Source organism: Choloepus didactylus, chromosome 6, assembly GCF_015220235.1.
Source record: "Choloepus didactylus isolate mChoDid1 chromosome 6, mChoDid1.pri, whole genome shotgun sequence".
Lineage (NCBI taxonomy): Eukaryota > Metazoa > Chordata > Mammalia > Pilosa > Megalonychidae > Choloepus > Choloepus didactylus.
This window is the reverse complement of record NC_051312.1, coordinates 95,344,596-95,358,695: the sequence shown is the minus strand read 5'-3', so window position 1 is coordinate 95,358,695 and position 14,100 is coordinate 95,344,596.

The window sequence follows — 14,100 nt, the reverse complement described above, 5'->3', positions numbered from 1 at the left end:
CATTTTCTAATCTCCTAGTGATGGCTGGGAAGGTAGGGTGTGTGAGATTATCCTTTGACACTTGTTTAGCCATACTGGAAGTATACAATTTATATGAATTGAATGTTAGTGAGATGATTCGATTTTATAAATCTTGATATTTGAGTTAACTACCCCCAAAAAATGTGAGTCAATTATTTATCTGGGATTAAATATACACAGAACATTCAAGGTCCATTATAAATTAATATCTTAATTAAGTAATGGTAGCACTTAGTTAATTTATCTCAATATCAGCTCCCAAATTTCAAAGCAAAATTCTTTGGGAAAAGTCTGAAGTGTTTTCAGTATTTTTAATTTTAACAATAGCAATAACAAGACGATATTTCATTTATTAAGTGTCTACTATATGGCTTACCATCTCTTACCACAATTAACCCTTTAAAATAGACATTATTATATCCATTTTACAGATGCGGAGTCTGTGGCTCAGAGAAATTAACTGAATTACAAAAGAAAACTTGCTCAGAAGTGGTGGAAATGGAATTCAAATCTAAGTTTCCTAACTCCAACATCCATAGCATTTCACTGAGCTAAATTGCCCAGAATAGTAGCTACTCAATGAATAGTCGTTGAATCAGTGGATAAAGAAATGTTAAGCTCAAAAGTGTTTTTGCTCCCCAGGATCATTAAAATGTGATTTTAAAAGCGCACCACACGTTCTCTACCAATTAAGTTACATTTAGCAGAATATGGTCTGTTCAGTTTAAATTGATTCACTTGATTTGATTTGGTTTGTGGTAATAGGCCAAAGTACGGCCCTCCCTAGAGCTTCAAACCATGCTCCCAGTTCTCCCCAATCTCCCTACCTAAAGTGACGTTAATTAACTAGAAAAAAAAAACAAAAAGAACCTTCTCCATAGGAAAGTCATTTTGTCAGCCTTGCTATTCTAGATGGAGTTTATTAGCAGAGTGGAGCAGGTAATGAAAGGACAGCTAACACGGGCGAGCTTTCTCATTAGACACAAAGACTGGAAGGCATAGAAATGCCGAGAAACCTTTGCATCCTTCCAACTTTGTCTTGGTGAAATTGATTTTAAACCCATAGGCTGAGGAAGCCGTCTTCTCAGAACAGAACATTTCCAGTTCCCTTGAGAATCAGGCAAACAACAAATTAACCAGCTTCTATTTTACACAGTCACTAGCGCAAGTACTTTTGGGATTTGAACCAGTGTGAGTGTGTGGGTATGTGTGTGTGTGGTGACCCTCATTTTGCCTCTCACATACTAATGGTCATATTTAAAAGCACAATGAGTTCTATTTACCTGTTGCTGCCGGGAACCTTGTATTCCTAATAGGATCACTGTAAGCAAATACTAGACACCATGTTGCAGTCATTGCCAGAGGCGATAAAATGGCAGATCTTTCATGACCTTGGTGTCTTTCTCTCTCTCTCTTTTTTTTAAATTTTTAATAAACTTTATATTTTCCAATTACAAGAGCTATACATATGTATTATACTAAATATCAAAAACACTGAAAACTAAGAAAGTAGAACAAGAAACCTCATAATCCCATGATAAAAATGCAATCCTAAACTCTAATAACAAAGTTTCATCAAATGGAAAGATTTTAACTGATTTTCTCTCAATACAAAACCAATATATTCATATTTATATTTAGTTATATTTTCAGAGTTTATAATTGGATAATGTATGTCAATTTGTAATCTCCCTTTTAATTGAATATAATGTAGATAAACTTCCAACATTTTAATGGATCATTGCATTTTAGTGTATTTACAAATAACGTTTTCTTCCCAGTTTGTCCTTTGTCTTAACTTTGCTTGTTTTTCTTCCATTACCAGGAAGTAGTTTATAATTTTTACATAGTTAAATAAGTCAAACACTTCTTTTTAAGTCTTCTACCATTTTCAAAAAGTTCTTCCACTTTCCAAATTACCAAAAATAATAATAATTATTATTATGCTCTCCTGGTTTTTAAAGTGTTTACCCATTTAATTCATCAGAGATTCAATCTGATAAAAAATGTAAGCTATCTAAATTTGTACTTTTAATGTTGTATGGTTATTACAGCACTGTTTATTAACTCTTTCACATTTCCCCTACTGTTTTGAAATGTCAAACTTATCAAATATATTTCTACCTATACTCTTGTCTTTTGTTACTCTTGAAATAATTTTTGCATTAGTTTGCAGTAAAAAAAAAAAAAAAATTCTTTTTCTTTCTTGTTTCTTAAGAATGACTGGTTTTCCAAGCACATTTTTTGTGTAATCTTTCTTTTGCCAGTGTCTTCAATGCTCACTTTCTCTAATTTCAAAATTCTGCTTATCCTAGGGTGTGTTTTTGGATTCTATTTTGTTCTACTATCCTATTTATCTATCCCTGTATCAATACTATCTTATCTTAATTATAGTATCTCAGTTTACTAGGTGGTTATGACATATACCACACAATGAGTTTGTTTAAACAACAGGAATTTTTTGACTCACAGTTTCTGAGGCCAGAAGTTCAAATCAAGGTGTTGGCTGGAAGGCTCTCTGCCCCCTAGGGTCAGTAGCATTCTGGCTGCCTGGCAATCCTTGGATCCCTGACTTCTCCATTACATGTGAGGTCTCCTTTTCTTTCCAAGTTTTCATGATTTCTAGCTTCTGGCCCCTCCCTGTGGCTTTTGGTGTCTTTCTCTCTTAAGTCACCAGGTATCAACCCTTGCGACACTTACTACTGTCTTCACTTGAGTGGTTAGGAATAGAGAAGGGGGTTGAGAAAAGCAAGGGGAGCAACATTTGTTAAGCTCCTAATATGTACCAGTGCCTAAGACACTTTGTATGCATCATCTGCTTTATTCTCCCAATAATTGAGTAGATATTATCCCAATTTTACACATGGCAAACTGGAGCCAGGGAGTCACAAAGCCAGTAGAACTGTGACTAGAACTCAGGTGTCAGGTGAAAAAACTAAAAATAAAAGAAAGATCTGGAATTTTAGTCAAATAAAACCATAATTAATGAACTTTGTGGATTTAATTGAATAACAAGGTAATTAATGGACTATGGGATATAATCACTCAGTAAATTAATACAACTATTACCCATTCTAATAGATACACAGTATCCAGATGAGAAAAATTATGTTCCCACTTGTTCCATCTTGTGGCATTTAATATAATTTGGGTAACCATATTTATAAAACATTTACAGAATTCAGAAACTGTGTGACAAGAGAAATTTTTTTATAAAATAAATTCTTAAAAAACCTTAATCTAACTTTCCCATTGGGGAATTGTATGCTAAAAGCCAGAAGAGTCATTCCCTTTGCCAAAGATTGCTGACCTTTCGACCACATCAAGTGAATATGCCTAAACAAGCTTCAGAAGAGTTTTCTCAGAAAAGGCTGTGATCTCCAACCCACTTTAAGTCAAAAATCCCTGTTCCCAGGGTGTATGTAATATCTTCCCTTGAGGCTGAGGAAGACATCTCCAGAGAGACAACCATGTTTGTGTTGAAACCCAGGAAAAGGACATGAGGACAAGTGAGAATGTGTCACAGGGAGGACAATTAAAGATTGTCTAGTAAACTTTTATAAAAACTCGGAATGTCTAACAACAAAAGGGAAAAGAAGGAAAACCAATTCCCTTTCCTAAAACTAAGTGTTCTCTAAAAACATTGCTATGAGATAAAATCATGTTTTAACCATTTCATATAAATGGGAAACAAATGTTTTGTTTTAGGTTGCAAATAATGTGTCAAAGATGAATATTTAGCACAGGTCTGTTTGGCTCCAAGCTTCTGTTCTTGACTTCCATAATTTGGCTCCCAGAAGGCTGTAACTGTCTGGGGTGTGTGAGAAAGGAAGCTCACATTGGGAAGCAAGCTGGTATTCACAACCTCTTAGACCTCTTCCATTTCCCACCTTCTTTGATTTTATGCTGCAGGTGGATGATGTACTTATAAGAGTTGGATGAGGATAAAGATAGAAATTGGTGCTTTAGAGGCTTTGACTTGCTTTGGTCTTCTCTATAGTTGATTGATGTTTGGCTCCCTTGAGGATTTATATATCATAGGCAAAATGTTAGAAATTGCTCTCTCCAACCTTATTATTACATGGTCTTGGCAGCAAACCACATGCCAACTCCAGAGTGGTTTGGTTGGTGTGAAGATAATTACTCTGGGATTAATTACACAATCCTTCCAGCTTCATTACCCAGATTCCTCAGAGACAGAATCTATTCTTCTGGATGCAGCATGCAAGACTGACTACATGTAAATGTGCAGAATTGTTTGGAGCCATGAATCCATATAATTGAATTAACTTCCAAGGATCTGAATGGTTAAGTTTACATTCCTACCTCCAATATTGTAGGCATATACAGTGACAGGAATTATATGTTGCCTAGATTCCCAATTGGTCAAGTTATTTCAAGATAAGAGTTTATTTGTATTATGAGATTTTTCAATATGTAATTTACTTTGAAGCATCTAATACTATTGAACATTCCCTTCTTCTTTAAACTCTTTCCTTCCTTCCTTCCTGAGATATATCAATTTAGGATTTGTTATTTGGCTGCAACTAACAGAAAACTCAATTCAGACTGCCTTAAATAATCAGGATGTTGTTTCTCATATAATTCTCCATTATGAGAAATATACAGGTAGAAACACAACTAGCCACAAGTATATCAGGCATCTGCATTCTCTTCATTCTGCCCTTCTCAGTATCAATTTTGTCTTCAAGGGGCTCAAAGCCACAAAATTGCTTCCAACAGCAACATGGACAACGTGTTTCATGGCTCATATCCGGGGGGAAAGAAGAGTGACATTCCTTATGCATGCAATAGGAGTCCAAGGATTCCTTGGTTTTATAGGACCAACCTAAGTAATCAGACTAGGAAGTGTGGCTTAAGAAATTCCTGTGACTATTTAGAATGATTGGAATTTATTTCTGGGTCTTTGGATGGATTCAGCTCCCTCTTCACCATGTGAGAAGGACAGGGTAGACAATAGAACATGATCAGGGTCCTGTTGGGAAGTAAGAAGATGCAATAGATGCTGATTAGGCAACCACCAGTGTCCTTTATGCAAGATAACATATTCCTTTAGTGCACACTTGGTAGCCTGTGGGTATTTTTCCTTTCTCAGCCACTTTAATGATGGTGTTCCCTGTGGTTTTGTTCTTGGACCTCGGTCATTTGTTGGTTATCATCATATTTGGTGGACACATTATACCACAGTTTTATATGGCATATGCATTGGTTGAGGGAGCAAACTCTGGAGTCAGACAACCTAAATTTGAACCTCAGTTTAATTATTTGATACATGAGTCAACTTGAGAAATTTCTTAAATTATCTTGCCTAATTCTCTTCACATGGAAAATAAGGATAATAATAGCACATTTTTCCTAAGGCAAAGGTTGTTATGAGAATTACATAGTAAAATATGTAAAGTGCTTAAATGAATGCCTGGCCCTGTTAAAAATAAAAGCCTGCTTTTAATGTCTCAGCCCCAAGAAATATTGATACCCATGATGGTTTGAAGCTGTACATACCCCAGAAATGATACTGTTCTTTTAATTTATTCCTGTGGGTATAGACCTATTGTTGGTGGGAACTTTTAATCAGGTTATTTCAGTTGAGGAGTGTCTCTGAGTGGGTCTTAATCCTCTTTCTGGAGTCCTTTATAAGAGGTTAAAGGACAGAGAGAAGACACAGGAGAAAGGCAGAGAAGCTGAGACAGGATACACAGAAAACAGAGAGGAAGCCACTGAAGCTGGAAGCTGACACAACGAAACCCAGGGGCGAAGGACCAGCAGATGCCAGCCTCGTGTATTGCCATGTGACAGAGGAGTTCAGATACTGTCTGATGATGCCTTGATTTGGACATTCTTGCACTTCAGAACTGTAAATTCATAAGTTAATAAATCCCCATTGTAAAAGCCAACCCATTTCTCATATATCACCTTTTGTCAGCTTTAGCAAACCAAAATACTACCAATTGTGCCAGTTTGGATGTATTATGTACCCCCAAAATGCCATGTTCTTTGATGCAATCTTATAGGGGCAGACTGCTTAGTGTTGAGATTGGGATCCTTTGATTGAGTGTTTCCATGGAGATGTGACTCAATCAACTGAGTGAAATATTTGATTGGATAATTTCCATGGTGGTATTACCCTGCCCATTCAGGGTGGGTGTTAATTGGATCACTGGAGTCCTATAAAGAAATTCAGACAGAAGGATCTCAGAGCAGCTGTGAGTGACATTTTGGAGAGCAACTGAGAGTGACATTTTAAAAAGGAGCTACAGGTAAGAGAGGACAAAACGCCCCAAGAGCAACATTTTGGAGAATGCCATTTTGAAATGCAACCTGGGAGCAAGCAGATGCCAGCCACATAACTACTGCGCTAACAGAGGTTTTCCAGATGCCAATGGCCATCCTTCAGTGAAGGCACCCTTTTGTTGATGGCTTACCTTAGATACTCTATGGCCGTAAGATTGTAACTTTGTAACCAAATAAACCCCCTGTATAAAAGCCAATCCATTTCTGGTATTTTGCATTCCCGCAGCATTAGCAAACCAAAACACCAGTAAAAGAAGGAGAAAGGGAGACGATAAAAGGTATTGAGTCCTGTTTATCCATTTTAGATTCACAAAGCCAATAATGATAAATGTCTTAATTGAGAAAGAACCTGTGTTCCCTTATGCTTAATAATTTAATGGAAGGAACCAACATTTGTTGTACTAATTTAGTGTATATTCCAGACACTGTTACAGATGTTTTAAATGTTCCTTCTCCTATAATTTCCCTAACCCATATTTGGTAGCATTATCTTCACTCTTTTACAAAGGAAGTTAGGCTCAGAGAGCATGAGTAACTTGACCCAGATGAGTAAATGGTGAAATTGGATTTGAAATCTGATTTCTGATTAGTCTAACTTTGCCTGCTCACTTCTACTCATTCTGTAGAATTTGATTTAACCGTTGTTTCTGATAACTACAACTGGGTTCTGGGATCTGTTTCTTTGCTTGCAAAAGATCCTATGCTTGCTTCTGTGGTATTGTTAATCACACCATAAGGGCATTGTGTGTATCTTAGTTTCCTAGTCTGCCATAACAAACTACCAAAAACTGGGTAACTTAAAACAACAGGAATTTATTGTTTCAAAGTTCTGGAGGATAGTCACCCAAACTCAAGCTGTTAACAGGCACATGCTTCCTCCGAAGTCTGTAGGAAATAATCTGTTCCATGCCTCTTTCCTGGCTTCTGGTGGCTCTTTGCCAGCATTCAGTGGCATTCTCTGCCTCAGTCATCACATGGCATTCTCCTCCATCTATCTGTGTCCCATTCTCCCCTCTTTATAAGGACACCAGTCATATTGGGTTAAGGCCCACACAAATCCAATTTGACCTCATCTTCAATAATAACATCTTCAAAGACCTTATTTCCAAATAAGGTCACATTTATAGGACCAAGGGATAGAACTTGAACATGTCTTTTTTGGGGGACACAGTTCAACCCATGACACTCTGATTACTTGTTTGTGTTCCCTTACAGACTTCTACCTCCTGTTACATTCTCAGCACATGCCAACAACCCCAGTGAGCGTGTGTTACATGAACAAATAAATTAATGGGTGGACATCAGAATCTTCAGACCCTATGTTCTTTCTCCTGTATCACTCATATCTACATTCTCCCCTTCGGAGAAATGTGTCAGGTTGGGAGGGAAGGATTTCTTGATATATATTCTGGAGATGACTGTAGTAAGCTAGGTCTCCAGAAGACCTTAGCACCTTAGCCTCTTTCCACACTTTCACAGATGAGCCTGCTGGAGGGGAGACACAAGAGACTGGCACAGAGCTCCTTGAGGAATTCCAGGCAGAGATGAGCAATGTGTCAATCTTAGGACTCCTGGTCCAGAGCATTTACACAAAAACCAAGACCTTCCTTTTGAGTATTTCTGCAGACACATCTGATTATATCACTTTGTTAGTTTATTTGGCTTTCCTTTGCAAAGCCACAGAAAATCTTGAGACAACTTCAAATTATCATAAAAGAACAAAATGAATATATGCACATGTGTGAAAACTGCATACAAATCTCTGCAAACAGTTCCTTTTCACTCATTTGTTTGTCCTTGTTTGGGAACAATTTTCCCTTCTCTTTGCTAGTATTATCAAACTTCCCCTTTTGCTGGGGTGGGAGCTGTATAGTATTCAGAGTTAGAGAAGATCAATTTAAAGAAGGGTCAAAAGTTCAGATATTTTAAGGTACGAAAGGAGATGTGCTGCAAGATAAGGTTTGTGCTTGTTTTTTACATTAATGTGTAATATAGAGAAAAATTGAAAAAGCAAAGCAATTTTGATTTTCACAGTAAGAAAGCTAGCACTGACTTTCTCACTCTAAATAGATCTTGCAGCTTTCTTTAGAAGATGGGTAGGGGACACTTCATAAAAATAAAAAAAATGCATAACCTTTATTCATTGCATATTCAATTATTTTATATATATTTAAACAAAATTCTTTCTGTGATCAATTAATCTTATTCATTTAGTTTATTGCTTTTATTTGCATTAAATACATGCTGAATCTGTAAAAGTCTTATTATGCTGGCAGGGTAGGTATTCTTTTCTTTATCCAATGAGAAAATGGAGTTTCAAGGATGTAATTTGGCCCAACTCAGGATAGTTAAATGAGGCCAATATCTGAACTCAAAGCACCTGACTCGTGTCCAATGCACTTGTCACCACATAGTGCCTTTGGCATTAATAATGAGAGGCATTGCATCACTTCTTTGTTTCTTACTTTGTGAAATCAGAACCTTAACAGTTCTTAGTATTAATAGTCCAAAACTAAAAATTGAGTAAAACTCTCCCTGGGGCAGTTTATTTTGGTTGTAGAGCACATTACTAATCATAGTATTAAAGCTCTTTTTATACTTATCAATGGCCATGGTTTTGCTTTATTGAGGTTTTTTTTTTTTTACAACCCCTTTCCAAAATAAATAAATTGCTCATGGTACCTTTACACATGGTGCTTATTTAAAAAACAATGTATTAAAGTGAATTTCATGATTATATGTGTCTACCTCTAGAAGGCAGTTTTGCATAATACTTAGAAGAACAAGCTCTGGAGTCAGACTGCCTGGAGTAATACTCTCCTTCTGCCACTGGTAAACTTTGTGACCTTTGGCAAGTTGCTTATACTCTCTGTGGCTCAGTTTCCCCATCTGAAGTGGGGCTGATTAATGTAATTATGTCATGGTAATGTGGTATGCAATAAATGAGTGGATGTTCTAAAGTCCTTAGCACATTGCCTAGAGCTTAACAAACTCTCAGTAATTCTTATCTATCACTCTCCATGACAGTCTGCTGTCTAACCTTTTTTAGAGCTGTCACACCCTTGTTTTTTTGAAAAAGCCCAAATTGTTTGATTTACAGGAAGGACCTGTAAGATCGGCCTCCAACCATCCATACAACTTATCTCCTCACTACCTTTGCCCAATTCCCCAAGCTCCTCTGTATCCTAACTTCCATCAGAACTAAATTTCTTTTACTTCTTCCTGTTTCTTTCTCATTTTAGTGATGATCCCAAAACTTCATTGTGCAGAAAAATCGCATCTTGGGAGAACGTAGTAAAAATGTACCTCCCCCTCCCTGCCACTGCTACCTGTATCCTCTAGGTTTGATATGGGCATAGGCAAGTTACATTTTCACAAGCATGACTTTGCTGTACCTAGCCCATATTTTGAGAAACTCAGCCTTAGTTCAATAGCACATGAATTTTCCTTTTGCAATCTACAGACCACTCCTACTTCCTGTCCCCAGGTCTTGGTCAGGTGCCAACACTGCATGTTTTCATAATTCCCTGGAATATAATGCATATGATGGTGGTGACTTTGGACTATCCTATCATATTTATAATTGCAACCCTGCCCTACACACTTATTAAATCCTAAGTCCATAAAAGCTGGAGGCAACAAGTTTTGTTTTTCTACTACAACACAAATCTCTAAGTTCTTGGAAGGTGCCTTGAAATGTCAAAGGGAAACTCAAAAGCCACATACTCAGCATAATTATTAGTAGGAAGACTTATGTGCCATGTCCTGGGAGCTAAATGTGCATGACAGTTCTTTCTTTAGAAGAAAAAAGGAAGATAGAAAAAGAACAAGAAAAGTTACAGAGTTCATATTAAAATTACTCAGATGCGAAGCTAGAACTCATATGCCAGAAGTAGCTCCTGAAAAACCATAGTATATATGGTTATTTGGGCTTCAGGTGAGAAAGGGAAGGAAAAAAAAAAAAAAAAAACTGGAAGGATGTAAATAATGAAAACAGCTACTGCCTATCCAGTGCTATGTGCCAGGCACTCTGGCAAGTGTCCTCTACCCATTTTACATGTCAAAGATTTGATATATAGGTATGGTTAGCTATAGGTTTTGATAAAAGTATCTCAGCTTCTCTTCCTCCCTCAGCTCTATAAAAAGAACATACTATCTGTCATCTCTGCTTCTTTCTTCTCTCCACCCTTTATGGCCAGGCTGTCTCTAGACTTCTGTGGTCCTGACTCAAAGAATAAGCTGATCTAACCACTGGAGAAAAGGGCATGTATTCAGTTAAGAAGATAAATTGACCTACATAATAAAAAGGTTATGTATTTAAATTGACCTACATAACAGCCCCTCCACCCCAAAGTGGAGGGAGGCACTTTGAAGAGAAAAGAAAACAAAACAAAGCTAAAGCATGGTGAGTACAGAGAAAGAACTGCTAAAATTCAGTTTGTTATGGTGGCAGACACAGTCATTAGCTATAGTCTGTGTTTCCATGTACTGAGGCAATAGAGCACTATAGCTTAGTGGTCAGGAACACAGACCCAGAGTCAGAGTCCCTAGGTATTTCAACTGCTTCACTTCACTTACTGATCAGGGAACATTGGAGTTACTTAAATTCTCACCTATATTATTCTCATCTATAGGCAGGGATCATGGGAACACCTAGCTCCTTTGACTGACTCAAGAAGTAAATGAGGGAATATATGTAAAGGGCTTAGAATAAGGCCTGGCACTTGGTGAATGCTACTGAAATGTTTGCTCTCATTTTCATGCCGGCATCCTCTTTGAAGAGCAGAGCATCCTCTGTGACTTCTTTGACGTTGGGAGCGCAGAACAATTATTCTGTGTATCTTCAGTTTCCTGCACAGGACCTTGTTCTAAGTTGAATTAGCTGGTTAGACCCATTCTGCTTACACCAACCCCATTGGTTTTTAGAGGAAATAGCGCCTCAGCAAATTTCTGGGGCATGCTAGTGAAGCAAGGGGTTTATTGGTTTCTCTTTTCAGGGGTCAGAGAGCAAAGTTTGTTTCAATGTGACCACCCAGAGGTTAAACCAAGGCTGAAGAGAGGAAAGGCAACAAAGATAGGAGTAGGTAAAAGAAGTTAAGGCAGGAATTAAGGCAAGGAGGGATGGAAAGGCAGCAAATATTTATTAAAAGTTGTTGTTGTCTGCTCTGGTAGATAAGTTATTTAATATGGAGATTTTTTGGGGGGATGGGGAACATCTTCAGATGTCTACTTCATTCCTAGCTTCATGCAAAGAACAGAATGAATGTGTTTATTATGAAAATTTTGTAACTCAAATTTGAACTGCCAACAATTTGAAAGTAAGCCACCTTTCCACTCTCCAAAATCCACTGTCACTCTTCTATTTATAATAAGTGAACTGTACCATATGTTTTTTAACTAATTGGTACTTTTGAATGAATGAATGAGTGTTGGTTTCTTCCCAATCCAAGGAATCCAATCCAAGGAGTTAAAGGCTATATCTTCATTTAACTAGAATTTCCAGGGCTTGCTGGGCAAGGGAATTAATGGCTCCTATTTCCTGAAGTCAGAAAAGGAGTATTGTTTCAATTTTACCACAACCAGGAATTAAAGCAGATAGTATATTTAAGAAAGCAGTTAAATCCCCCCATTTATTCTTAGGTCATGATCCTCAAATGCACACTTCACAAAGAAAACTCTCTGACCAAACTTCTCTGTTGAAAATTTGCCGGGGAAAATCTATAAAGAGGTCTGATTATTGCAAGCTTGATGTTTCTTCTCTGGCATACATTTTAAAAATAATGAAGGCTCCAAGCCACTATGACAATAGGTCTGATTTGACCCATCTGATTAAAAGGGTCAACAGGAGTTCATTTTTTTCTTCCCTTAGGAAAAAATTGAGAAAAATAAATCCTCTGTGCCTATAATAGGATATCTTTGTGATTAGAAGATTTTCAGCTCAGCAACAGTTGAGTAAAACAGTTCTCTAGTGAAAGAATATGTACTGCCCAACTCTAGAGCTTAATTACAATTTTTCCATGACACTAAAATGCACCTCTTCAGTGTATGCTGTGATTGAAGGTCTTCCTGCTATCTCGTTGATATATTCTCATAAAATATAATCATATAGTATGTTGCATCTTTTTACAGAGATAGAAAAGTGGCCTATAAACTCCATAGAGGAACTTAAAAGATTGTCACTTTTGCAGTTTTGTTTGGGGTTATGAATGCATTCATGGGTGCATGAGTGCAAGAAAATACATGTGCATACACACTCACAAACATACAGCATGAGAGAAAAAGAGCAAACTTTATCTTAGCATTTTAGGTGGCAGTAGAGTTTGTTCTGGAATAATAGCCACATTAATGATTACCTGTTGAATATTTCTATCTGACTCCAGGTAAAAAGCCTTTTCTACCATATTAGTTTTCTTATTTGCTCATGTTATCTTTATGGAAAGAGGGTTTGAATGATTGTATCAAGGGATAAAACCATTGCTGAGAATTTTGACCAGATTAACCTTAGAGAGAGTGGGGGGAAAAAAACACAAAAAACAGTAACAAATGAAAACAGCAATCTAGATTAGTTTTAGAACAAGGGCATTGGGGCCAGATAGCTTTGAGATGAGCAATAGTTCTGCCACTTACTGCTCTGTATCTCAACTAAATGCTATGAATACTTGAGGCCTTGGTTTTCTCAACTGTCAAGTATTGGATAGTGCCAATACATAGATCAGATGCTCAATAAATGGGAAGCTGTTAGTAATAGTGGCAGTCATGATAATATTTGATACCACGTCTACCCACATGCTTAATATCTAGTCCTAACCCCATCTGCTTTGTCAAGCAGGGAGACCTTAGCTTATTTCAAGTCCATTTAGGAGTGAGTTGCTTGAACACTGGGATGTTTTTTTTCCCAATGTTGTAGCAGTCAACTCACTTCGAGCACCTATTCCCTGCCAGACCCTGTGTAAATGCCTCCTGTGTATTATGCCATTTAATCTGAACAGAAACCCCATAAAAGTTTACAAAAGCAACAACCAAGCTTCAGCAATATTATTTATGAAGGTCACACAGATGGTATGTGGAAGAGTGAAGCCGAACTTAGTAACTCAAAAATCCCTGCCCCTTCTCCCTGCACCCCATTGCCTTTCAGTAGAAGGAAAAGAAAACTAACAAGCAGGTAAAAAAGGATGGTTCAGGCACCAGGATAGCATGCAAAAGCCCACCAAATTTGTAACTGGCTTTTAGACCATTGTTTTATGTGTTTGTCTCTCTTAGATTGCCTTCAGTTACAAGTAACAGAAAAATCTGATTCAGACAGGTTTACAAGATAAGGAAATTAATCATGTCATCCACTGCAAGGCCAAGGATAGAAGGAGCTCTAATCTCAGTACAATTAGTAGTACAAGTATATCTCCAAGGCCTAAGGTTCCTTCCACCTTCTTTCGTTGCCTGCATAGTACGAGTTTCATGTTCAGGCTATAGTTCAGACAAGAGAGTTTCTGCATGCCCAGATGTCACATGGGGATACCTCTTCCTTTATCTCTTAATGAGGAATGATGACTCTTTTCCGAAGTCCCAGGGGAAATTTTTTAAAATAACTTATTGATTAGGATTGAGTCATATGCTCACTTCTAAAGCAATCACTGGCAAAGAGATTGAGATTACCATGACAAGCCTAGTCAAAATGTTTGGAATAGAATTGTTGCTGGGAAGACAACTAATAAGTCTCTCAAGTGTTTGTTTATGTGTACGTGTATGTGTGTGTGGATTGCGGTGGGTGTG